Consider the following 22,464-nt stretch of genomic DNA (forward strand, 5'->3'; position numbering starts at 1 on the left):
CCACCCAAGGCCTGTGAAAATGTGGGATCATTGTCCAGGATGGGTTGCAGTAGGAGGCTTCTGGGTACATGTCTGGCTCTGTTGATCTGTTTTTGGGTTTGTGGATTTTGGGTAGTTGATTTGTTCCAGTGTTAGTGTAGAGAATGTCCTGAGTAGATGGTGCAGTTTCTTAGTGTATTCCTCAGTGGGATCTGAGGGAAGTGGCCTGGTATTTGGTATTGGAGAGTTGTCTGGCAGCCTCCTTTTGGTAGTCAGGATGTTCATGATGACAACAGCACCTCCTTTATCAGCCACCCCCACCATCAACCTCCGCCTGGACCAATCTACACGGGACACCACAGTGCAAATAAGTGATGGTCACACTAACACCACCCTATACCGAAAACCTACCGACCGCTATGCCTACCTTCATGCCTCCAGCTTCCATCCCGGGCACATCACACGATCCATTATCTACAGCCAAGCACTGAGGTACAACCACATCTGCTCTAACCCCTCATACAGAGACCAACACCTACAAAATCTCCACCAAGCATTGTCAAAACTAAAATACCCACACGAGGAAATAAGGAAACAGCTCAAGAGAGCCAGACGTGTACCCAGAAGCCTCCTACTGCAAGACAAACCCAAGAAAGAAACCAACAGGACTCCACTGGCCATCACATACAGTCCCCAGCTAAAACCCCTCCAAAGCATCATCAGGGATCTACAACCCATCCTGGACAATGATCCCACATTTTCACAGGCCTTGGGTGGCAGGCCAGTCCTCGCCCACAGACAACCTGCCAACCTGAATCATGTTCTCACCAGTAACTGCACACAGCACCATAGTAACTCTAGCTCAGGAACCAATCCATGCAACAAACCTCGATGCCAACTCTGCCCACATATCTACACCAGCGACACCATCATAGGACCTAACCAGATCAGCCACACCATCACCAGTTCATTCACCTGCACGTCCGCCAACGTAATATACGGCATCATATGCCAGCAATGGCCCTCTGCTATGTACATCGTCCAAACTGGACAGTCTCTACGGAAAAGGATAAGTGGACACAAATCAGATATTAGGAATGGCAATATACAAAAACCTGTAGGAGAACACTTCAACCTCCCTGGCCACACTATAGCAGACCTTAAGGTGGCCATCCTGCAGCAAAAAAACTTCAGGACCAGACTTCAAAGAGAAACTGCTGAGCTTCGGTTCATCTGCAAACTTGACACCATGAGCTCAGGATTAAACAAAGACTGTGAATGACTTGCCAACTACAAAACCAGTTTTTCCTCCCTTCGTTTTCACACCTCAACTGCTAGAACAGGGCCTCATCCTCCCTGATTGAACTAACCTCATTATCTCTAGCTTGCTTGCATATATATACCTGCCCCTGGAAATTTCCACTACATGCATCTGACGAAGTGGGTATTCACCCACGAAAGCTCATGCTCCAAAATGTCTGTTAGTCTATAAGGTGCCATAGGATTCTTTGCTGCTTTTACAGATCCAGACTAACACGGTTACCCCTCTGATACTATCTGAAATAAGAATCTCCTGATCATACCAGTAGATGCTATTTCAATATTAGGACTTTTTGAAGACCAAAATTAACTTTAACTTTTGAAGACCTGATTTCATGTCCAGCACAAGTTGTAAATGAAATCCTTTAATGGGATATTTCCACTTTACAGGGGTTTTTGTAATGCATTTGGAATCTTTCAATCAAAAATAAATGACAATCAAATGAAAATAGATGGAGATACCAAATTAACCCAACAGGCTGATTGTTCTTTTAACCTTCAGGTGCCAATCCCTGCAGTTTAGCTTTGAATTAAATTGAAATAGGTGGGGAGATGAAGGGGATGCCAGCAATTTCTTAGCCCTGCTTGCAATTTAATTTTTCAACCTCATGAATAAAACTAAAAGCAGCTTCCCACTGGTTTTAATTGAAATGAGTTGGCAGAAAGAAGACGACCATTGAAAGTCACCCACCTGCTTTTTATGCACAGTTGAAATTCTCTATCAAGGATCCTACTCATTAGGGAGCTGATCTAACCATTTATACGTCCGCCCCCCCACCCCAAGCATCCTGGTACTGCTCAAAGTGGTCCTTCTTTCCCTCTGAAGTTTCTTCCCACCCCTGACTTCTGTGCATTCTTCTTTCAAACCCACATTATTCATGAGGCTTTAAATATCTGAAAACGTGTGGTTCGGCAGGAAGTCTCTGTAGTGCACACAGCTGTTTGTGAAAAAGACCTGCCCTTAATCAACAGAGCTGCAGCAGCAATAGTTAATGACGGCAGTTTGAGGACACAGACTGGCATGCAGCACACATTTTCTTATATGCTGGTACAATTTTTCACCATTTTTGTAGGGAGTGCATTTCAAAATAGTCCTGCACTTCCCTGGTATGAAATTTACCCCAGTCCCACTCAGACTCCATCCTTTACACTTATGCTTTAAAAACAGGCATTTTGAGAAAGCACAGACAGCAACTGCATTCCGATGCTTTCTCTCAGCGACACAGTCAAGCTCCTTATTCCCTCACAAAAGAGGAGCAGAAACTGAAAGAGACATTTTGCTGCCATAAGATCCTTTCTTTGGAGTTTTTTTAGGCGGATGAAACAGAAGGATTTCATGCTGTGCTGACTTCTGTTCTTGTACAGTCAGCTCAGACATTTCACTTATTGTGACCTCTAACCTTGTAAGAGAAAACTCTGCTTTGTTTTCATCTAAACTCACTGTTTTGGTAGGGCAGAGAGGAACTCAGTGGCTCAGGATAGTGGCAATGGGTTATGGAGCCTTTTGTCATTAGTGCATATGCAGTCTGAGGATCAAGTCCTCTGCTGGCTAGTGCTCCTATGCGGAGCAGAAAAGGTGGCAGATTCTTCTTAAAATCCTGCCAGGATTTTATGGGGTGAGTCTGGTAGATACATTATTGGGTGCATATTTCTGCTGGTCTGAAAAGGAGTACTTTGGATACCCAGCTAGCACTGGTTAGTAATGATTGTAGCACATGTAGTAGGGAGACAGCCATGCAGACCATCCAGGACAGACTTATATGCTGGCGTGCTGGGGCTGTGGTTTATGGACACTGTTTCCTTAGTGCTCTTTTGTCCATTAGAGGTTCCAAATATATATGCCACAAAATATATTATCTACAGTATTATATTACTATATATATTAAAATACACATTATATGGGGCTATACATAAAGACTTCCTATACACTCCTCCCTGTCACCTTCCTCTCACATCACACCAGCAAAACACAGTAGAATATAGCCCTACGTTGGTAACGATTGAACATCATTACCCTCTGACAGATGTTAGATGACCTCTGTGAAATGAGTTGGTTGGTATCATTCCAGTCCCTAAAAGACAGATACATGTCCCTATAACAAAAAGCACCACTAATTAGCACTCCGTTGACAGTTTTACCAGAGACTAAGCACTTCGAGCTCAATCCTGGAAAATTCTGCACATCCACAACTTCCACTCAAGTCCAACATTAATGAATACGGACATGAAATATTCTCTAGTCTTGCCCCTTTCACATTGGTAGGACGGTATAGAATCCAGTCTTCAGTGCAATCTATCTCACACCTTTTATGTTCACTGAAAGTCACTTAAATTGAATCCATATTTAATTCTTCACACTGTGTTTAGGAATGAAACACTATGAATGAAGAATAATTTTTACAAGTGTTGTTGTAGCCATGTTGATCCAGGATATTAGAGAGACAAGGTGGGCGAGGTAATATATATTATTGGACAGAAGTTGGTCCAATAAAAGATATTATCTCACCCTACTTGTCACTCTATTTTTTAAAAAGATATTTTCCTAAGTAAATGGCTCTCCTTAATTATGCCTAGTAATGACCTGAATTTGTAGGTAATTCTTGCCTACTTCAGAAAGTCAATTCATCCTTAGTCTTCATGTGTTTGTTTATTCCCCTTTCCTTGACAATTCTTCTAGTACTGTATCAGCAAGCTGGGGGAAAATCATGTTGCCCTGACAACATGAAACAACCTAATACATTATTGGACAGACACAAAGATCAGAGAAAACAAAACTGTCTGAGGGATAATGTGATTCCTGTAAAATTCCAGTTCAAGTTTCCAATACTTTAAGTTATTCTCTCTTACAGCCAGTAGGTTTGAAGACTGCTGAGAGGGAAGAACAACATAAAGTGAGGCTCTAGGTGAGAAGAGGGGTTAGCTAGCTGAAGAATGGCACAGACAGCATGTACCACAGCCCCGAGACAACCTGCTACTCTGTAGCATGGGACTGAATGTGAATCATTCAAAAACAGTTAGAGTGGTATGCAACCACCTTGTTTTTCAAGAGTATGTCAATTGCTGGTTTCAAGGAAAGCTGCACTCATTTGCCCAGCGCAGAACAATGAAAGATCACAGAATTATTTAAAAAAAAAAAAGCCCTTGTCACTGTGAATAAATGGTGAAATGTTTATTTTTAAACTTGAAATTACAGTTGGCATTTCCAAGTCCAGTGCTGGCTGGAGGCAGCCATCTTGCTGAAAATGATGTCATTTGTGACATGTAGATAGTGGGCATGTAGATCCCAATGTCAGAGCCTGTAAACAAGGGTCCCAAGCTGATTTAATATTGATGGGAAGAGTATGGCTTCTTGAATTGGGGTTGCATTCTTAGTTCACATGTATCATAACCTTAGTCCCAGATTTGGACCTTAGCGTCCAAAATATGGGGGTTAGCATGAAAACCTCCAAGCTTAGTTACCAGCTTGGACCTGGTACTTGCTGCCACCACCCAAAAAATTAGAGTGTTTTGGGGCACTCTGGTCCCCACAAAAACCTTCCCTGGGGACCCCAAGACCCAAATCCCTTGAGTCTCACAACAAAGGGAAATAATCCTTTTTCCCTTCCCCCCTCCAGGTGCTCCTGGAGAGATACACAGAAGCAACCTCCGTGAATCCAAGCAGAGGGAGTCCACCCTCTGTAATTCCAGTCCTGGAAACAAAAGCACTTTCCTCTTCACCCAGAGGGAATGCAAAATCAGGCTAGCCAATTCAACACACACAGATCTCCCCTGATTTCTTCCTCCCACCAATTCCCTGGTGAGTACAGACTCAATGTCCCTGAAGTAAAGAAAACTCCAACAGGTCTTAAAAGAAAGCTTTATATAAAAAGAAAGAAAAATACATACAAATGGTCTCTCTGTATTAAGGTGACGAAATACAGGGTCAATTGCTTAAAAGAATATTGAATAAACAGCCTTATTCAAAAAGAATACAAATCAAAGCACTCCAGCACTTATATTCATGCAAATACCAAAAGAAAGGAAACCATATAACTTACTATCTGATCTCTTTGTCCTTACACTTAGAAACAGAAGATTAGAAAGCAGAACTACTTTTCCAAAGCTCAGAGAAAGCAGGCAGACAGACAAAAACCTAGACACAAACTTCCCTCCACCCAGAGTTGAAAAAATCCGGTTTCCTGATTGGTCCTCTGGTCAGGTGCTTCAGGTGAAAGAGACATTAACCCTTAGCTATCTGTTTATGACAACATGGATACAAATAAAGTTTGTAAGTCAGTAGCTGAGTTACTCTGCCTTTCAAATATTAACAGATTGCAGTGAACGAGGGTTGGAAAGGAATAGAGCATGAGACAGGACCAGTAGCCAGTTTTTACAGGTTCCTGAACAATATATACAAGTGCTCACCATAGGTTTTTTTTTGCTACCCCTTTTTTTTCTACGATCTCTTTCTTTTTTTTTTTAACCCCAGAATGTAGTCGTTTTTCAGCAATGAAAAATTTCAGATAATTTGGTTCTCAGATTAACTGTGCTCTTTCAAACAGCAAACTGTGGAAGGGCACAGATATTATATTGCTATACAATGTCTTGAACTCAAGAGTTGGTGTGAGTACTGGTTGCATTAATTCTGAATGCCAGCTGAGTGTCTCTGATGACAGGAGTTATTGGGTAAAGCAATTTTTTGTTTTCTTCTCATTTTCTAAAGAGGTAGCACTTGATCATGTATTATTATTATTATTATTTAAACAGTAGTGGTGGCCAAAGTCTGTGGCCAGATGTGCAGCAGCACGCTCAAGCAATGGTGCCACCACTGATTTTAAGTTAGCTCAAGGTATAGCCCACAGTTCATGGAGAGATTACAGAGACCCAGGATGTGCTCAGGGTGAATGCAAGATTGAAGACACAGACTCTTACCTCCTTGCTATATTCCCTGAGTGGCCACACTGAATAGTGGCTGTAAATGTTCAGAAAGTGGAATACATTTGTGAAAAGCAAAGGGTGATAAAACCTTTTATGACAGAGTATATGAACCCCACACTTGCATGTAAGGGGTTAAGGAGCTGCTTTGGACTGGAGTGGCCCTGCCCCTCTGTACCCGCTAATTATGTGAGGACTGGAGGAAGTTCTAAAAGAAGGGAACTCCCCCAAGGGAACAGGCTGTTGTGCTTCCCAGCTCCCAGAGAGAGAGAGAGAGAGGAGAGAGAGGCCAGAGTCCCTGAGTTCGTGGAATGAGGCCACAGATCCCCTGAGCTAAGAAGGGGAACGAGACTAAGACTTGTAATGCAGACCCAGTGAGCTCTGAAGGGGATTGTGATACTTCCAAGACTCTCTGAAGTAAGAGAAGCCAATATCCTGACCAAAGATGGCTACAAAGTTTTTCCTTCTTTTATGGTTTATTTCCTTCTGTCTTTTTATTCATACCTTTATTTAATCCTGTTTGCTGACTGCAGACTGTTTTGTTTACTTCACCATGTAGCTCCTCAGAGGGCAGTCTGCTGAGGACAGGTTTATGACATCTTTATCCAAACTTTTCATTAAAGAACAATGTGTAGTAGGAATGAACTATCAACACAAGCCCTATGAAGGACAGGGTAGATTTCTTGAACCTTCAGCGTTGGGTCAGAGATTTATTCTGCCTTTTTAAGACATTAGTATACCAGTACTTCTCAAGATCTTATCTCATTCTCCAGCAATGTAGGAGACCACCTTTCTGTAGTTATCTCATCTCAGGGACAGGATCTACAGGACACACTCCTCATTCTATGTGGGTAGACAGAGTATTTCACAGGTTCAGTTGTGGGGGGTATCAATCAGGGTGTACCAGATGTCCACCTGGGAACCCAACAAAATTACACCAGCTCTGATGGATGATTCCTGCTGGCACACTAACAAAGTAGGAGCGTGGGGTTCCTGCAAGCCACTGCACTGTCCCCTTTTCTTGAGATATTTTCACCTAGACATGAGCTCTTAGATTCACTGCCCTCAAGGATTTGATTCTTTGGTGCCTGCCAAAGTCCTACTTCTGACAAGACTTAGGTTAATCTTCTTTCTTCATAGTTTCAGGAAGTCAGGCTAGTAAGCATCCATTTGAGAAGGGATGTTTGGGATAATGGAACTCAACTTCTTTCTCATGAATAGTCCTGCAGGGCTGAATCCACTTTGTAGAGGTATTGACTGGTAAGCCAAAAGGGCAAGATGAGAATCTGAAGATTTAGAAGAAAGTTGTTTCATTGTCTTTACCTCATATTCTGTTTCACCACTACTCTAGGGCAGTGGTTCCCAAACTTGTTCTGCCGCTTGTGTAGAGAAAGCCCCTGGCAGGCCAGGCTGGTTTGTTTACTGCCGTGTATGTAGGTTTGGCCAATTGCGGCTCCCAGTGGCCGCAGTTCACTGCTCCAGGCCAATGGGAGCTGCTAGAAGCGACGGCCAGTATGTCCCTTGGCCCACGCAGCTCCCAGCAGCTCCCATTGGCCTGGAGCAGCGAACAGTCGGCCACTGGGAACCGCGATCGGCTGAACCTGTGGATGTGGCAGGTAAACAAACTGGCCCGGTCCATCAGGGGCTTTTCCTGCACAGGTGGTGGAAGAAGTTTGGGAACCACTGCTCTAGGGCAGTGATTCTCAAAGTTATTTGATTGTGTCCCCTTCTTTGTATCTGTAGTAGTTTAAGCAGCCTCTCTCCCCCGCCCCCGTCACACAAACACATGTACCGATGAAAAAAAACCAACATGCAACTCTCACTACATATTAAAAATAGTAAGGCATTGATTCAAACAGAGCCAATGGCCCACTGTATTAAGAGCAAAAGGAAAACTGCGATTATGGTCTATGTTACAATTTAATATGTACACCGCATCAGAGCAAATGGATTAACGGACAGATGGCAACAACTTTGTTTAATGCTATGCAAGCATAACAGAAATCTGTCAATGCACAGTGCCATCTGAGGACCTGATATGTCTGGAGGAATCAGTTTTCTAGTTATTCATTACTGTGGCTAAAATGCATTCAGTAAATTTCCCCCCCCAAAGCTTCTCACACGTCCCCCATAGAATATATTCCGCATCAGTTTGAGAACCTCTGCTCTAGGGAAAGTGGAGGCTAGACATGATCATTGGTATCTGCAAACCTCTTAAAGATCGCAGAGGAAAATTGAAAACCAGCATCAGAAATTACTTACTCTGGAATCCAAAAACAGGCAAAAACAGGTTTTTATTCTTTCAGCAACTGCACTTGATGCGGTGTTAAACAACCTGATAATTTCAATGTATCTTCAGAAATAATTAATCATCAACAGATAGTGATATTTTCTATCTGGATAATACAACCTATCTGGCCCTTCTGATAGAGGAGATTGTAATAATGGTTCTGATGGGTTTGTTCTCAAGTGAGCACAAATATCACATTTCTCAACTTGCTGTTGTAGTTTGCTCAGTTCAGGTCACCAAACAGCATGTTTAACTCTTTCCCTGCATTTTGCAATGCCTCGGTGTCCCTCATGCATTCTGTCAAGGATTTCCTGTTGCACTGATGTAGTGATAATCGGTCTGGACTCCTTCAACAAGAGATAAGATCCACAGAAACTGTCCAATATGTCTTCAGTGAAATTTCTGACTTGGTTTGTTTTTCTCCAATCCTCTTTGCATAGTCATGATATTGCTCAGCAATTCATTTGCCTCTTGCTTCTTTTTCAGTTCTTGCAGGCACTTTTTTCTGTGATTAGTAAAGTAATAAGTACTGCATCTATGAAATCTTCTATGAGCAGCTCCTCTTGTTTACACTCTTGATGTGGTGTGTCCAGTATTTGGGCGCTACTGCTAAACTACAAAGTATTTATGAATTTTAGTCCCTGTTTTCTGTTTGACAAATTTCTTCAGGTACCATGTTTGGACAAGTTGCTGCCTGTGCTGTGTGGGGTTTCTGTCTGGGGACAGAGAAGCTTAATCACTTAGCCATTGTACCTCTGCACTGTGGAACATCCTGCCAAGACATGGTAAGAATGGTTATAGAATTCCTCAATTGAAAACTTGTTTGAAAATGAATCTCTCTGCAAAAGCCTACCAGACATGTCCTCAATCTGTGTGTTTTTTCAATCACTTGTTAAAGACACGGCATCCCCTTCTCCCTTTGCACACGTGTGTATACATCTTGAATAACTGTTAGAAGTACTATAAAGGGGGAAACTAATTTACATTATATTGACACCTAAGATCAGATTAAGTCCTGGGATAAGCAGATACAACATCCACCAAACAAACAGGAGTTTCACCCATATATCCCATCTCACAATGGCTTTCTATTATGTACAGTTCCCAATTCAAAACTGAATGGGTCACAAGAAAGAGCTTCTAAGGAGTGACTAGAATGTGCATAGTATTGTCTCAAAATATTCTATTTATAACATCCTGCAGAAGTGCACTGAGCCTGCTCTTAATCTTTTTATGCTGGTATCTTTTTTATAACTATAAACCGATCCCTATTAAGTATTTTTGTTGCTTTATCCTACACTGGATGAGCAGCATGGAGGCTAGAAAGGCAGAAAATAGAAAGGAAGAGTATGTGTATGTCTCTAGGGAGAAAGGAAAGGAAGGAGGACTGGCAAGTCAAATACAAAATCCAATGAACTTTCATAAGCCTCAGTTAGACAGGAACTCTAGCCCCTGATTAAACACCACAGTGATAAATACTGTCACCCACTGTTTCTACTCAGTGACTTTTAGATAAAGCCAAAACATTTAAATATATATTGAAATAAAATAGAGGTCTATTAACTGCATTCCATAGGCACCGGGATCCAGTGTGATAATGGAAAAGCTAACCTCTTTTCAGCTGAGCTGACATTCCAATTTTCTGCATCACTACCAATGATAATGTTACACAAACTGTGTTCAAACATTAAATTAATTCCCATTAAATCAATATCCTTAAAGGCCAAGCAGTCCTTTAATAATTACCTGATTAAGATTATATTAGCATACTATATTAGTTATAGTACATTTATTAATTCCCTTTTCAGTGATAAATCTTGTTTTCTCACCCAGCTCCCTGACACTGCGATAGAGAGGTAAAGAATGAAATGGAAAGTGCATCACATAGCAAATGAGTAACATCATAACATCAGTGATGTTTCTGACACACAGATTTTCTGGATTTGGGTTTCTACTATCCCACATTAGTGGTCTACAGCCCAAGTGCTATAAGAATGAATCTCTGGATCTTGCAGAAGCTATACACAAACCCAGAGTCTCAAAGGCAGTGACTCACATAGGGCACCAGTAGCTTTTGCAACAACTGAACTCCATCCTTCTACAGAGTTTGCAAAATCTGCTAAGTTTTCTAATGAAAAATGCAGTGCATTATAGATGAAAAAGTATATTACAAATAATGTGTAATAATTTAGTGCCTAGACACAGAAGCGATTAGTGCTGTTATTTCAGACACTTAGCAAGATAGATAGAGCTTACTGTGCTCCTAAAAGTGTAGTTTGAAAGTTGTTAGAAAATGGATCATAAAAGTGATTTTCAACATTCTCCTCTGCTGTCAAAAAAGAGAAATGATTGTACATAAAGTTTTCAGGTTTAGGTGCCTAACGTTAGTTACTTGTATTCAAATGTAGGTAAGTCTCCTTTAAGTTAATGGCAATGGTGAGTGTTCAGCATCTGTGGAAACCAGGCCACTTGTTTCTAGGTGCTGAGATATGCATTTAGACACATATTTCAAAATGTATTTTTTGCTGAAAATTTATAATGATAACAATTGTGATAAAGTTCCTCCTCTACCTTGGTGGGTCCTGCGCGTATTGGCGAATTTGCTTGCCTCACAGGTTCACCCTGTGGGTTGGGAAACAGACCAGAGACCTGCCCCTCTGGTAGAAGCCACAGTACAGGTCAATTCCTCCTGTGTTTGATCAGAAGTTGGGAGGTTTGGGGGGAACCCGAGCCCGCCCTCCACTCCGGGTTCCAGCCCAGGGCTCTGTGGACTGAAGCTGTCTAGAGTCAGGGCCAGTGCAAGGAAGTTCCATGCCCTAGGCGAAACTTCCCCTGGGCTGCTGGCTGCCGCAGCAGCGCACTGACCCAGGGGACCCCCTGGGCTGCCAGCTGCTGCGGCAGCGCACTGACCCGGGGAGCCCCTGGGCTGCCGGCTGTCGCTGCCGCTGGCAGCTCAGACTCCCTCTCCATCCCAGCAATAGTGGGCTGCTCAACCACTTAAAATTTTTTTTTGGGGTGCTGCTTTTTGGCACCCCCAAATCTTGGCGCCCTAAGCAACCGCTTAGTCCACCTAAATGGTTGCACCGGCCCTGTCTAGAGTACCTCCTGGTACAGTTGCGCAACAGCTACAACTCCCTGGGCTACTTCTCCATGGCCTCCTCCCAACACCTTCTTTGTCCTCACCACCGGACCTTCCTCCTGATGTCTGATAATGCTTGTACTTCTCAGTCCTCCAGCAGTATGCCTACTCACTCCCAGCTTCCTGTGTCTCTTCCTCCCAGTTCCTCGCATGCACTTCCTCTCCTCTGGATCCCTTTGGCCTGACTGGAGTGAGCCCTTTTATAGCATCAGAGGGGCCTTAATTAGAGTCAGGTGCTTAACAGCTTCACCTGACTCTTAGCAGGTTAACTGTAGTCAGGTGTTCTCATTAGCCTGGAGCAGCCCCTGCTCTGGTCACTCAGGAAACAGAAAACTGCTTATCCAGTGGCCAGTATATCTCTCTTCTACTATTCTGCTGTTCCCAGCTGGCCTGGGTCTATCACACACAGGGCCGGCGCTACCATTTAGGCAGCCTAGGCAATCGTCTAGGGCGCCAGAATAATTGGTGGGCGGTATTTTGCCGGAGGGGGCAGCAGGCAGCTCTGGTGGAGCTGCTGCAGTGGTGCCTGCGGAGGGTCCGTTGGTCCGCGGCTCCGGTGAAGCTGCCGCAGTCATGCCTGTGGGCAGACGGTTGGCTCCTCGCGCGGCTCCGGTGGACTGCCTGCAGGCATGACTGTGGCAGCTCCACCAGAGCCGCAGAGGCTCCACCTGAGCCACAGAGCACCGGACCCTCCGCAGGCACCACTGCGGCAGCCCCACCGGAGCCGCGGGACCAGCGTGTGGGGCGGCGAAATTGCTGTCCGCCTAGGGCGCTCAAACCCCTAGCACCGGTCCTGATCACACAATGTATATTATAAACCAGTGGCTCTCAACCTTTCCAGACGACTGTAACCCTTTCAGGAGCTTGATTTGTTTTGTATATCCCCAAGTTTCACCTCACTTTAAAACTATTTGCTTATAAAATCAGACATAAAAATACAAAAAAAGTGTCACAGCACACTACTACTGAAAGATTGCTCACTTTCTCATTTTTACCATATCAAGTTAAAATAAATGGAATGGAATATAAATATTGTACTTACCTTTCAGTGTATAGTATATAGAACAGCACAAACAAGTAATTGTTTGTATAAAATTTTAGTTTGTACTGACTTTGTTAGTGCTTTTATATTGTCTGTTGTAAAACTAGGCAAATATCTAGATGAGTTGATGGAGCCCCTTGGAAGACGTCTGCGAACTCCCAAGGGTACATGTACCCCTTGTTGAGAATGATTGTTATAATCAAAACACCCTCAAGTTCTGAAGCGTTTGGACTCCGAACTCTAATTCAAATTTTGCTGTGGTCCAGTCTCTCTAAAATGAATCTTGAGGCCCATCCCTTGTTTACATTTCAACAAAAAGTACTGTATTAGCCTAGGGTTAAAGTTGATGAAGTCCATTCTTAAATATCCCAGTAATACACTTTTTAAATTAAATTATTGGATTACCAAACACCATCTAATTGAATTATATAATCATAAATAATTCTGCAATATTACTCTGCAATTTGGTCAATAGTGTTTTTTAAAAAAAAAACAACACAAAAAACAAAAAAGTGTGTCTGAGCATATAATCCTACTGTTGTTCACTACTTTTACACATCTCAGTGCAATAATTTCACTTTCAAAACTCCACTATGTGACCCTATGTCTGGAGATGTACAAACACCAGTTCTGAGGTATAGTCTCTATCTGATACCTGGAGAATTTCTGTATATGTGCTAGTGTCCCCACACAGTGGATCCAATTCTGACCAGAATTAGATCAAAATCAAGCCCATTAATTTGCACTGTACCCACCGTATGCACATGTAAACACACTGCTGTAACTACTGTAAATCCATGAGATATGCATTTGTCAGTTATTATTTTATAGACTATGGCATCCAGTGCTGCAAGAACTCACACATGGCCAGATTTCCAGAAGTGCTGAGTACCCACAAACCCACAAAGTTAATGGGAGCTGCAAATGCTCAACACCTTTGAAAATCCAACCATAATTATTCTCTACTGCACAAATACATAACAGAGCAAGAAGCCTAATCGTATACAACCGAGACAGCGGTACCTTGTCAACAGGGTGTTCCAGGATATTATATGTACTCTCTTCAGGAATAGTAACAGGAACTGTGAGTTAACTGAAAACGGGTCATATGTACATATATTTAACGTTGCTCAATTTAATATCATTAATGAGATATTAAAGCACTACTGGATCTCTGTGCCTACCCAGAGGGGGAGGGCATTATGAACACTCTGCTGTTAGGAGGGAAGACTCCCCTTTGGCCAAAACTGAGCTAATAGAACACCAGGGAAACTAAACGACAATCCAATAACAATATTAGGAAGGGCAAGAATGAACAAACTGATGGAGGGGAAAAAAACCAAACAAATCTGCTTTTTCCAACAAAACTTCACTCTTTTCTAATACTGACCAAAGCTTTTCTGAACATTGTGAGATCATTTATCTTTGCTCCTCATTACTTTTTCATTTGCATTCATCTCTGTCCTTCCAAATTTTGGGTGGGAATGGAACATGAAATGATGAAATTCAAAAAGAACAGTTACTTTTGCTATTCCCAACCTACTAAGAAACACTAGAAACCTTAAGAGACACTTGTCCTTGGGATTATTTCCCAATTTCCAGCACCAGACACTGACTCCTTAATACTATGGTGGTGGGGGCACCATAAATACCTCATATACAATAGCTCAATCTTGCAGATTCAAGAACTCTAATAAGACTCCAAAGTTTGGAGTGCTTGTCTGAATTCAACTCCTAATCTTGTGGAGTTCACCCCTGACTAATTTGGGAGTTGTTATTAAGTTACAACAGTAAGTAAATGTTGAAGTTTAGACTGAAATTCCATCTTAAATGTGTCCGATAATGTTATTGAAAAGCTCATCAAAACCTAGATGTCCTAAAGTAATGCAGTGATTTTTCACAGCACACAGAGAAAGCTTTTAGCTTTTTAAGGATTTAGAGTAGACTTGAATATTACTGTAATGCAGTTTATTTATTTAATACACTACTATTAGGCCACATATTTAAATAGCCCGATTCTTGGTGTGAATGAGCAATTACTCTGTTGAAATCAGTAGGTCAGATTCTTCAGAAGTGCAAATCAGCCTTAAAGCTGATTTAACTGTCCAATGGATGTTTACTTCTGCAGAGAAGTGGAGGGCTGTTGCAATAAATTAAACATATGTTTATACTTAAAGAATTCTGCTAGCTGCTATTTCCAGGCACGAAAACCTGATGATCCCACTCAACTACATGGATCTGTTATCATTGTTCATTAGCAGTCTGGGTCTAGAAGCTTTCCTATCTGCCATCTTCCCTGTTACCTTTGCCCTACACAGCTGACAGAGACGGAAAACCTTGGTTAAGACCAACACATATACATTCATCTCATTTGGTGATTTACAGGCAGGTTTCATTACTTATTAGTTCAACACCACTTTAATAACTTTAAAAGCACTTAAAGAATGAAGCCCAAATCTGTGATTTCTTCCTTTCCATCCCCAAAGAATTTAAATTTAGCTGCTGCCAACTGCTATGCTGAGATCTTGCTGTAGTGAAGATAATCCTACTTAACTCAAACTGGGAGACAGACAGAAAACGCCTCTCAGAGTTCTATGGGGCAAGGAACCCCAGGCTCAGCAATCAGCAACAGGCTGGCCAGCATGTTCAAAAGCCTCATCCTGCGTCTTGATCTGCTTCCTCTGTAAAGTGATTTTTGGCTTGCTCCTGTTATATGTATTTTAATATTGGAAGAGGGTCTGAGAATAAAACTCAGCAGCTGACGAAGGGATAATATGTTGTTGGCAGCTTGAAAAACATCTGAGCCTTTCCTGTTTTTATACTCTTCAGGCAATCTTTCCTGGTACCAAAATACCAGCTGGTGTTATGAACAAAAGCGACGTGGGTGGTTACCAGTGTGGTGCTACTGCCACGGAGGAGGGACTCCCTGCATAGCTGAAAGGAATGGAAATCTACCAAGAGTTCCCATCTAAACTCATGTTCATCTGGCACCTACCGTATCCTCTAGTGAAAAGGTTGGATCAATTTGTGGATAAGATTTCTGCCATCCAAACAGAAGGCCAGGATGTTTAATAACTGTGGATGTAGAAGACAGATTGAAAAGCTAACAAAAAAAGCCTTCTAAACCCTGAAATTCCCACGTTTACAGTGTAAATTGCAGTTCAGGAAACTAACAGCAGAACAAGTGACTAAGGCCAGTCTGCAAGTTTAACCTCTGCAATTACTGAACATCTTCTAAGTTTTCCCAGGTGTATGTGTCAGTTAGATTGCTTTTTCGTGGAAGAAAATCTCTGTTTCTTGGCCAAGTTATTCCTTTTTGTTTCATCAATTAGATATGTACTGTATATGCTGTGCAATCTGGAAAATAAAGTGAAAGTTAATTACTTGTTCTGATTCAAGTGTACCCATCCTGTAAGTCATATATGTTATACAGGTTTATGAAAAATTCTTGAAATTTAAAAACTGCTCTGTAAAAAAAATTAACTTAGAATTTTCTTTTTGTGGGGAGGGGAGGGAGATAGATTTCCTTTCTCTTACAGATGGATTCCCAGGCATTCAATTATACTTTCTCCTTTGCCTCACTAGACCCCAATCGTCATTTGTACTATACCTAGGGAGACATCATCTTCTCACAGTCAGTTCATCTGGATGGGAGCCAGTCCCTGGGGAAGGAGGATGTTCTCTGGGCTTTCATAAATTCATTTATCCTTTATCTCCTCGCAACAAGTATGTCATATGCACTGTATCTAAATATACTGTCCCATTAATATAGTGCCATCACTTGAAAAGCTAGGTAGTAACCCATTAGTTCACGCACCTGCCAGGACTGCGTGGCACTTACCTTCAATATGGGGGTAACTTCAAGCAAATCCACTAGCATTTTAATGCTAGTGATTTTTAAATGACTAACACACATAACTCTGAACATACTGTAAACACTCTGAATATGACCTAGGACTAGATTTTCAAGCAGAGTGACAACATGTACTTGTGAAATATTTGCAAATGCATAAATGTATCAAACATTCTGTACGTGTTTGATAAATGCAACATAGCCACCAATTTATTTGAAATTTTGCCTATAATTTATAAAGTGGTTAACAAGTCTGGACCACACTGAGGGGCATATGGAAAAACACTGGGTGACAGAATCATGAGGTTATAATGACACTTTTAAAGTGACAGTTCTACTGCATGTACACACACATACATGGACATATGTATAGGTTTAACAACAGAAAAATAAACAAACAGATTAACTGTTAGTGGAATGAAGACAACTGAGATAATGACATGGATTTGTTTGTAGGTAATGTGTCCAGGAGATAGAGTAGCTTGATGACAATATCCAGCATATCTTAGTTTCACCTTCAAAGGCATCAGGAAAGAAGGGAGATTGGTTTAGGTGACAATATGACGTGAGACTTTTATTTTGTGAGTATTTTGACTGCACCGCTTCGGTGCCAATAAGTTTATTCCTCTTATGCTCTTAGCCTACAGCCTCTATGCTGAGGACCTGGCACAAATTTGAACAGCCATAACAATAATAATTAACACCACATAGCATTTTAATAGTGCTACTTTTGTTCAAAACAGTTTTACTGACAGAGTTTTGCTCTAAATGTTGAATCGATAGATATTGGTGTACACTTAATTAAGAGAAAATATCAATAGAAAAGAACATCACAGGTAATGGTTTCCTGCTACTAGGGATATGCCAGAAGGAAGATAAGTATGACAGAGTAAATTATTAAGCAACAGTACACTTCAGGCAGTGCATTTGTAGAAGATTATAAGCACACCTTGAACATTAATAAAAAAGACATGACTGAAGGCTTTGTGGCTTTAACCCTCCAAGAAGTGCTATAATCGCCTAGAAGTGCCAGTGCTTGGAGTCTTATTGATCTTATACAATGGAATTTAAATAGGGAAAACAGTAAGATTTGCTCATTTAGAGGGCATTAGGAACATAATTGATCATTACTGAAATCCCTGACAGCAAGTCAGAAAGCTCCAATTGTGGCTAGAGTTCTAACCTAATCAGAACTAAACAGGGCCGCCCAGAGGGGGGGACAAGTGGGGCAATTTGCCCCAGGCCCCGGGCTCCTTAGGGGCCCCTAAGAGAATGGCTGAGGCTCCCGACCCGACCCCATCTCCGCCCCTCTCCCGGAGCCTCAGCCCATCCAGGAGCGTCCCCGGACAGCGGTGCACCGTAGCTCCCACTGGGCCCCTGAGCTCCTCCCCGCACAGAGCTGCGTGGTAAGGGGCAGGGCTGTGAGCTCTGGGCCGAGCGGCTCCTCCCCTTACCACGTAGCTCTGAATGGGGAGGAGCTCAGGCCCCGTCGGAGCCACGCCGTAGCTGTCGAGGGAAGCTCCTGGATGTGCTGAGGCTCCGAGTGAGGAGGGAGCCCGGGGTAAGGGACTGGGGCCAGGGGTGTTGGCTAAGGGGCAGGAAGTCCCAGCGACAGTCAGGCCACAGGGAGAGGGCAGAGGTTGGGAGGGGAGTCAGGGAACAGGGAGGGGGCAGAGGTTGGAGGGGCAGTCAAGGGACAGGGAACAGGGGGTTGGATTGTGGGCATTCTGGGGGTCTGTCAGGACTCAGCGGGGGGGTGGATAGGGGTTGGGGCAGTCAGGGGACAGGGAGCGGGGGTGGGGTCCTGGGGTGGTGGTTGGGGGGGATCTCTGGGGGATAGTGAGGGGACAAGGAGCAGGATGCGTTGGGGATTCTGAGGGGGGGCGGACAGTGGGGGAGAAGGAAGTGGGTGGGGGTTGGATAGGGGGCAGGGCCAGGCTGTTTGGGAGGCCCAGCCTTCCTTACCCTAAAGCTCATTGAGCAGTTTGAGGCTTGCAGAAGAGCCAAGCTGTTAGCTTTTCCATTAGGGCTACCATCCCTTTCACTTCTCAAATGCCAAATTATAGTCTACATATAATTTCAGTGCTATAAGGAGATTCATGTCAGGGGAGGGTAGTTTCATTTAAAATTAGCCACTGGGGGAGGGATCACATGAGAAGAGCAATATCCTTACCAACCTTACCAAGGGAGACCCCCTTCTCCCCTGCATTCCCTGAGGCTCCAGAGGGGTTAATTCAGTGGTTCTCAAACTTTTATACTGGTGCCTCCTTTCACATAGAAAACCTCTGAATGTGACCCCCCCCTTATAAATTAAAAACACTTTTTTATATATTTAACATTATAATAAATGCTGGAGGCAAAATGGGGTTTGAGGTGGAGGCTGACTGCTCGCGACCCCTAGTAATAACCTTGTGACCCCTTGAGGGGTCCTGATCCCAGTTTGAGAATCCCTGGGTTAATTTAATTTTAGCACCCTGTGTCCATTCACATAAATGTGCTATTTTGAGCATTTCAGTTTTCACAACATAGGCTCCTCCCAGATTCTGGAACAAGCTCAGTTCATGAAGTATGTACATAAGCTATACTAAAGACAAACCCACAGTAACCATCTCCAGTTTGTGAGAAACTTCATGGAATCAGTCTCTAGGAAACAGATAAGTGCATGGTGGTTAAGTCCATCAACGGCTGTTAGCCAGGATGGGTAAGGAATGATGCCCCTAGCCTGTGTTTGTCAGAGGGTAGAGATGGATGGCAGGGGAGAGATCACTTGATCATTACCTGTTAGGTTTACTCTCTCTGGGACACTTGGCATTGATCATTGTCGGTAGACAGGATACTGGGCTGGATGGACCTTTGGTTTGACCCAGTATGGCTGTTCTTATGTTCTAACCTAAATGAACCCAAAGTCATGGAGACGGATATGAGTCAAGGAAGCCAGCAGAGTATCAGAAACCTGGAAAAATCTCTGAGTGGATGGGCTCAGGTGTTTGATTACAAGCTGAGGTGGTTCAAAAGTTTTGGAATTTTTTTTTTAAGCAGAATTTTTTTATCGTTTCTTTAAACAATCAAACACAGCAAGCAGCAAATATTTGGCCACACACTTCTGAAACCCCAAACCATGTTCAGGTTTTGGCAGACTAATTTCAGCTTTTCAATTAAAAAACCACAACAAATTTTGAAGGAAAGCAGACATTGTCCGTGATTTTTTTCTGCTTTTTAAAAACCCCTAGTTTTCAATCCAGAAAAAGTTTTGACAGAAAATATTTGTGCCACCCTTTTAATGAGCTTTAGTGCCTTTTAGCACTAGTTGATGCAGACAACCAGTGATACCTTGTAAAGAAGTTTTCTCAAAACTGGGTTTGTGCCGAGATGAAGAAGGTTTCTTTTTCCCAGGGCCGCCCATGGGAGGGGGGAGCAAGTGGGTCAATTTGTGCTGGGCCCCACAGGGGCCCCCACGAGAATATAGTATTGTATAGTATTGCAATTTTTTTTATGGAAGGGGCCCCCGAAATTGCTTTGCCCCAGGCCTCCTGAATCCTCTGGGCGGCCCTGGAACTAAAAGCCATAAACACGGCAAATCTGTGAAGCTTCCAGATCATTTATTTCACAACACTGTTATAAGCAGTAGCATTAAGACCTTCATGGGATATTTTTAACACGTATGTCATGGCTACAGGGTGAGCTGTGCACTTCGAGTGCACCTCTCAGCAAAAATAGGGGTAGAAGAGATAACAAAGATGAAGGCAGCAGAAATAGGGGGCATCAATGGGAGTCCAGAGAGGGGGGCATACCAGCATGGAAGGGAAAATGTGAGGAGTGGGGAGACAGAGAAAGAACATTTGGGGAGAGAAGGCAGAGACAGAGAGTCCTGGAGTAGAGAGGCCAGGGTTAGGGTCCTGCTTTTATGTCATGTCCCCTGAGCTTTGTAACTCCTGAATTGTGCTGCAAGTAGGTTTCCAATGCTACAGAGGAAATTGTGAACGCACACACAAAACAACCCATAACCGCAACTAAAACCGCCTGTTTTTACTGAATTAAACATTAACCCATTAAAATATTTCCATTCATATGAGGTTTTGTGATAGATTATGTGAGTCTTCTGCCACATGGTAGTTTGCCTTGAATATGAGCAAGTCAGAAAGAATAAATTCAACAATCATGAAGCTATAGTTCACCGTAAATTTGAAATTCTCTACAATCTGAATCTATTCATTTCCTCTATTTTTAGTCAGGCCATGCTGTGTAAGGCAAATCCAAAGGTAATAAAGTGCTTACAGAGAGAAGGGTGTTGTTACAAAAGGTCATGCCTGGCTGAACTGCACAAAGCTATGAACTGATCAGCATTTATTTTTAGTGTAACTCAACCCATGCCACTAGTTGGCCAAGAGCACGAAATTATTTCTCCCTTTGACACATCACATTATACTGTGGGGAGGTAATGAATTTTATTAGAGATCAAGTACAATGGATATATGTAGTGGTAAGGTAAGGTATTTTAATACACTGGATGCGGATTTGCTGTTCAATAACTGGAAACATAAAAATGGTCTGCATCAGTGTTGTGTGAATGGTTCAGGTTTAAAACCAAACTAAGGCCATGTCTACATCTAAAATTTTGCAGCGCTGGTTGTTACAGCTGTATTATTACAGCTGTATAGGGCCAGCGCTGCAGAGTGGCCACACTTACAGCAACCAGCGCTGCAAGTGGTGTTAGATGTGGCCACACTGCAGCGCTGTTGGGCGGCTTCAAGGGGGGTTCGGGGAACGCGAGAGCAAACCGGGAAAGGAGACCAGCTTCGCCGCGGTTTGCTCTCGCGTTCCCCGAACCCCCCTGCAAACCGCAGGGAAGGAGACCTGCTTGCTCGGGGTTCCGGGAACGAGAGAGCAAACCGGGAAAGGAGACCAGCTTCGCCGCGGTTTGCTCTCGCGTTCCCCGAACCACCCTGCAAACCGCAGGGAAGGAGACCTGCTTGCTCGGGGGTTCGGGGAACGAGAGAGCAAACCGGGAAAGGAGACCAGCTTCGCGGCGGTTTGCTCTCGCGTTCCCCGAACCACCCTGCAAACCGCAGGGAAGGAGACCTGCTTGCTCGGGGTTCCGGGAACGCGAGAGCAAGCCGGGGAAGGAGACCAGCTTGATTACCAGAGGCTTCCTCCTTCCACGGAGGTCAAGAAAAGCGCTGGTAAGTGTCTACATTGGATTACCAGCGCTGGATCACCAGCGCTGGATCCTCTACACCCGAGACAAAACGGGAGTACGGCCAGCGCTGCAAACAGGGAGTTGCAGCGCTGGTGATGCCCTGCAGATGTGTACACCTTCAAAGTTGCAGCGCTGTAACTCCCTCACCAGCGCTGCAACTTTCTGATGTAGACAAGCCCTAACTCACCAATGAAGCCTCTCATGCATAGATAAGTTGGAAAGATTTTGACTCAATTTATATTGTTTTTTGTTTTTGTTTAATCTTTGTGGCTCTTTCTGTCAGGGGTTCAGGACAAATGAGCAAGAGATAAAACCCATATAGCAGCCCCATAATCCACATAGTAGGAGTGTTCTGCCTATTGATGGACTGTACTACACATCTCTCTATTCCTGGTAGAATAGGTGCATTGTCCATTCACTCCCGGAACCATTTATTTTCCACTTATGGTTTCTTTCAACAAACAGGGCACAGCATAACATGTTTCATAAGCCCAGAGGCCTACTAACAAGCTGTTTAACCTCATTAGCCCTGATCTGTTTATGACAAGCCCACAAAAAGATGGAGGTGTTAGAACAACACACACAAGGGAATTAGATCTTCCTGTTAAATCACATTTCTACTCTGGAAAAAGACTGTAAAAATGGCATTGTGGGATACACACCATCTATTGAAAAACAGGTTCTATCCAAAAGGTGCAGTTCATGCCTGGGCTGTGGGCAGTACATTACT

At 43.1% G+C, this 22,464-nt stretch overlaps 1 protein-coding gene across 1 annotated transcript in view; it reads right to left on the minus strand.

Annotated features, from left to right (window-relative positions):
* GRID2 (glutamate ionotropic receptor delta type subunit 2) overlaps positions 1-22,464 on the minus strand; it is a 1,091,344-nt gene that overhangs the window by 178,296 nt on the left and 890,584 nt on the right. The window lies entirely within an intron of this gene.

The sequence above is a fragment of the Gopherus evgoodei genome, chromosome 5 (assembly GCF_007399415.2).
Source record: "Gopherus evgoodei ecotype Sinaloan lineage chromosome 5, rGopEvg1_v1.p, whole genome shotgun sequence".
Classification (NCBI taxonomy): Eukaryota; Metazoa; Chordata; order Testudines; family Testudinidae; genus Gopherus; species Gopherus evgoodei.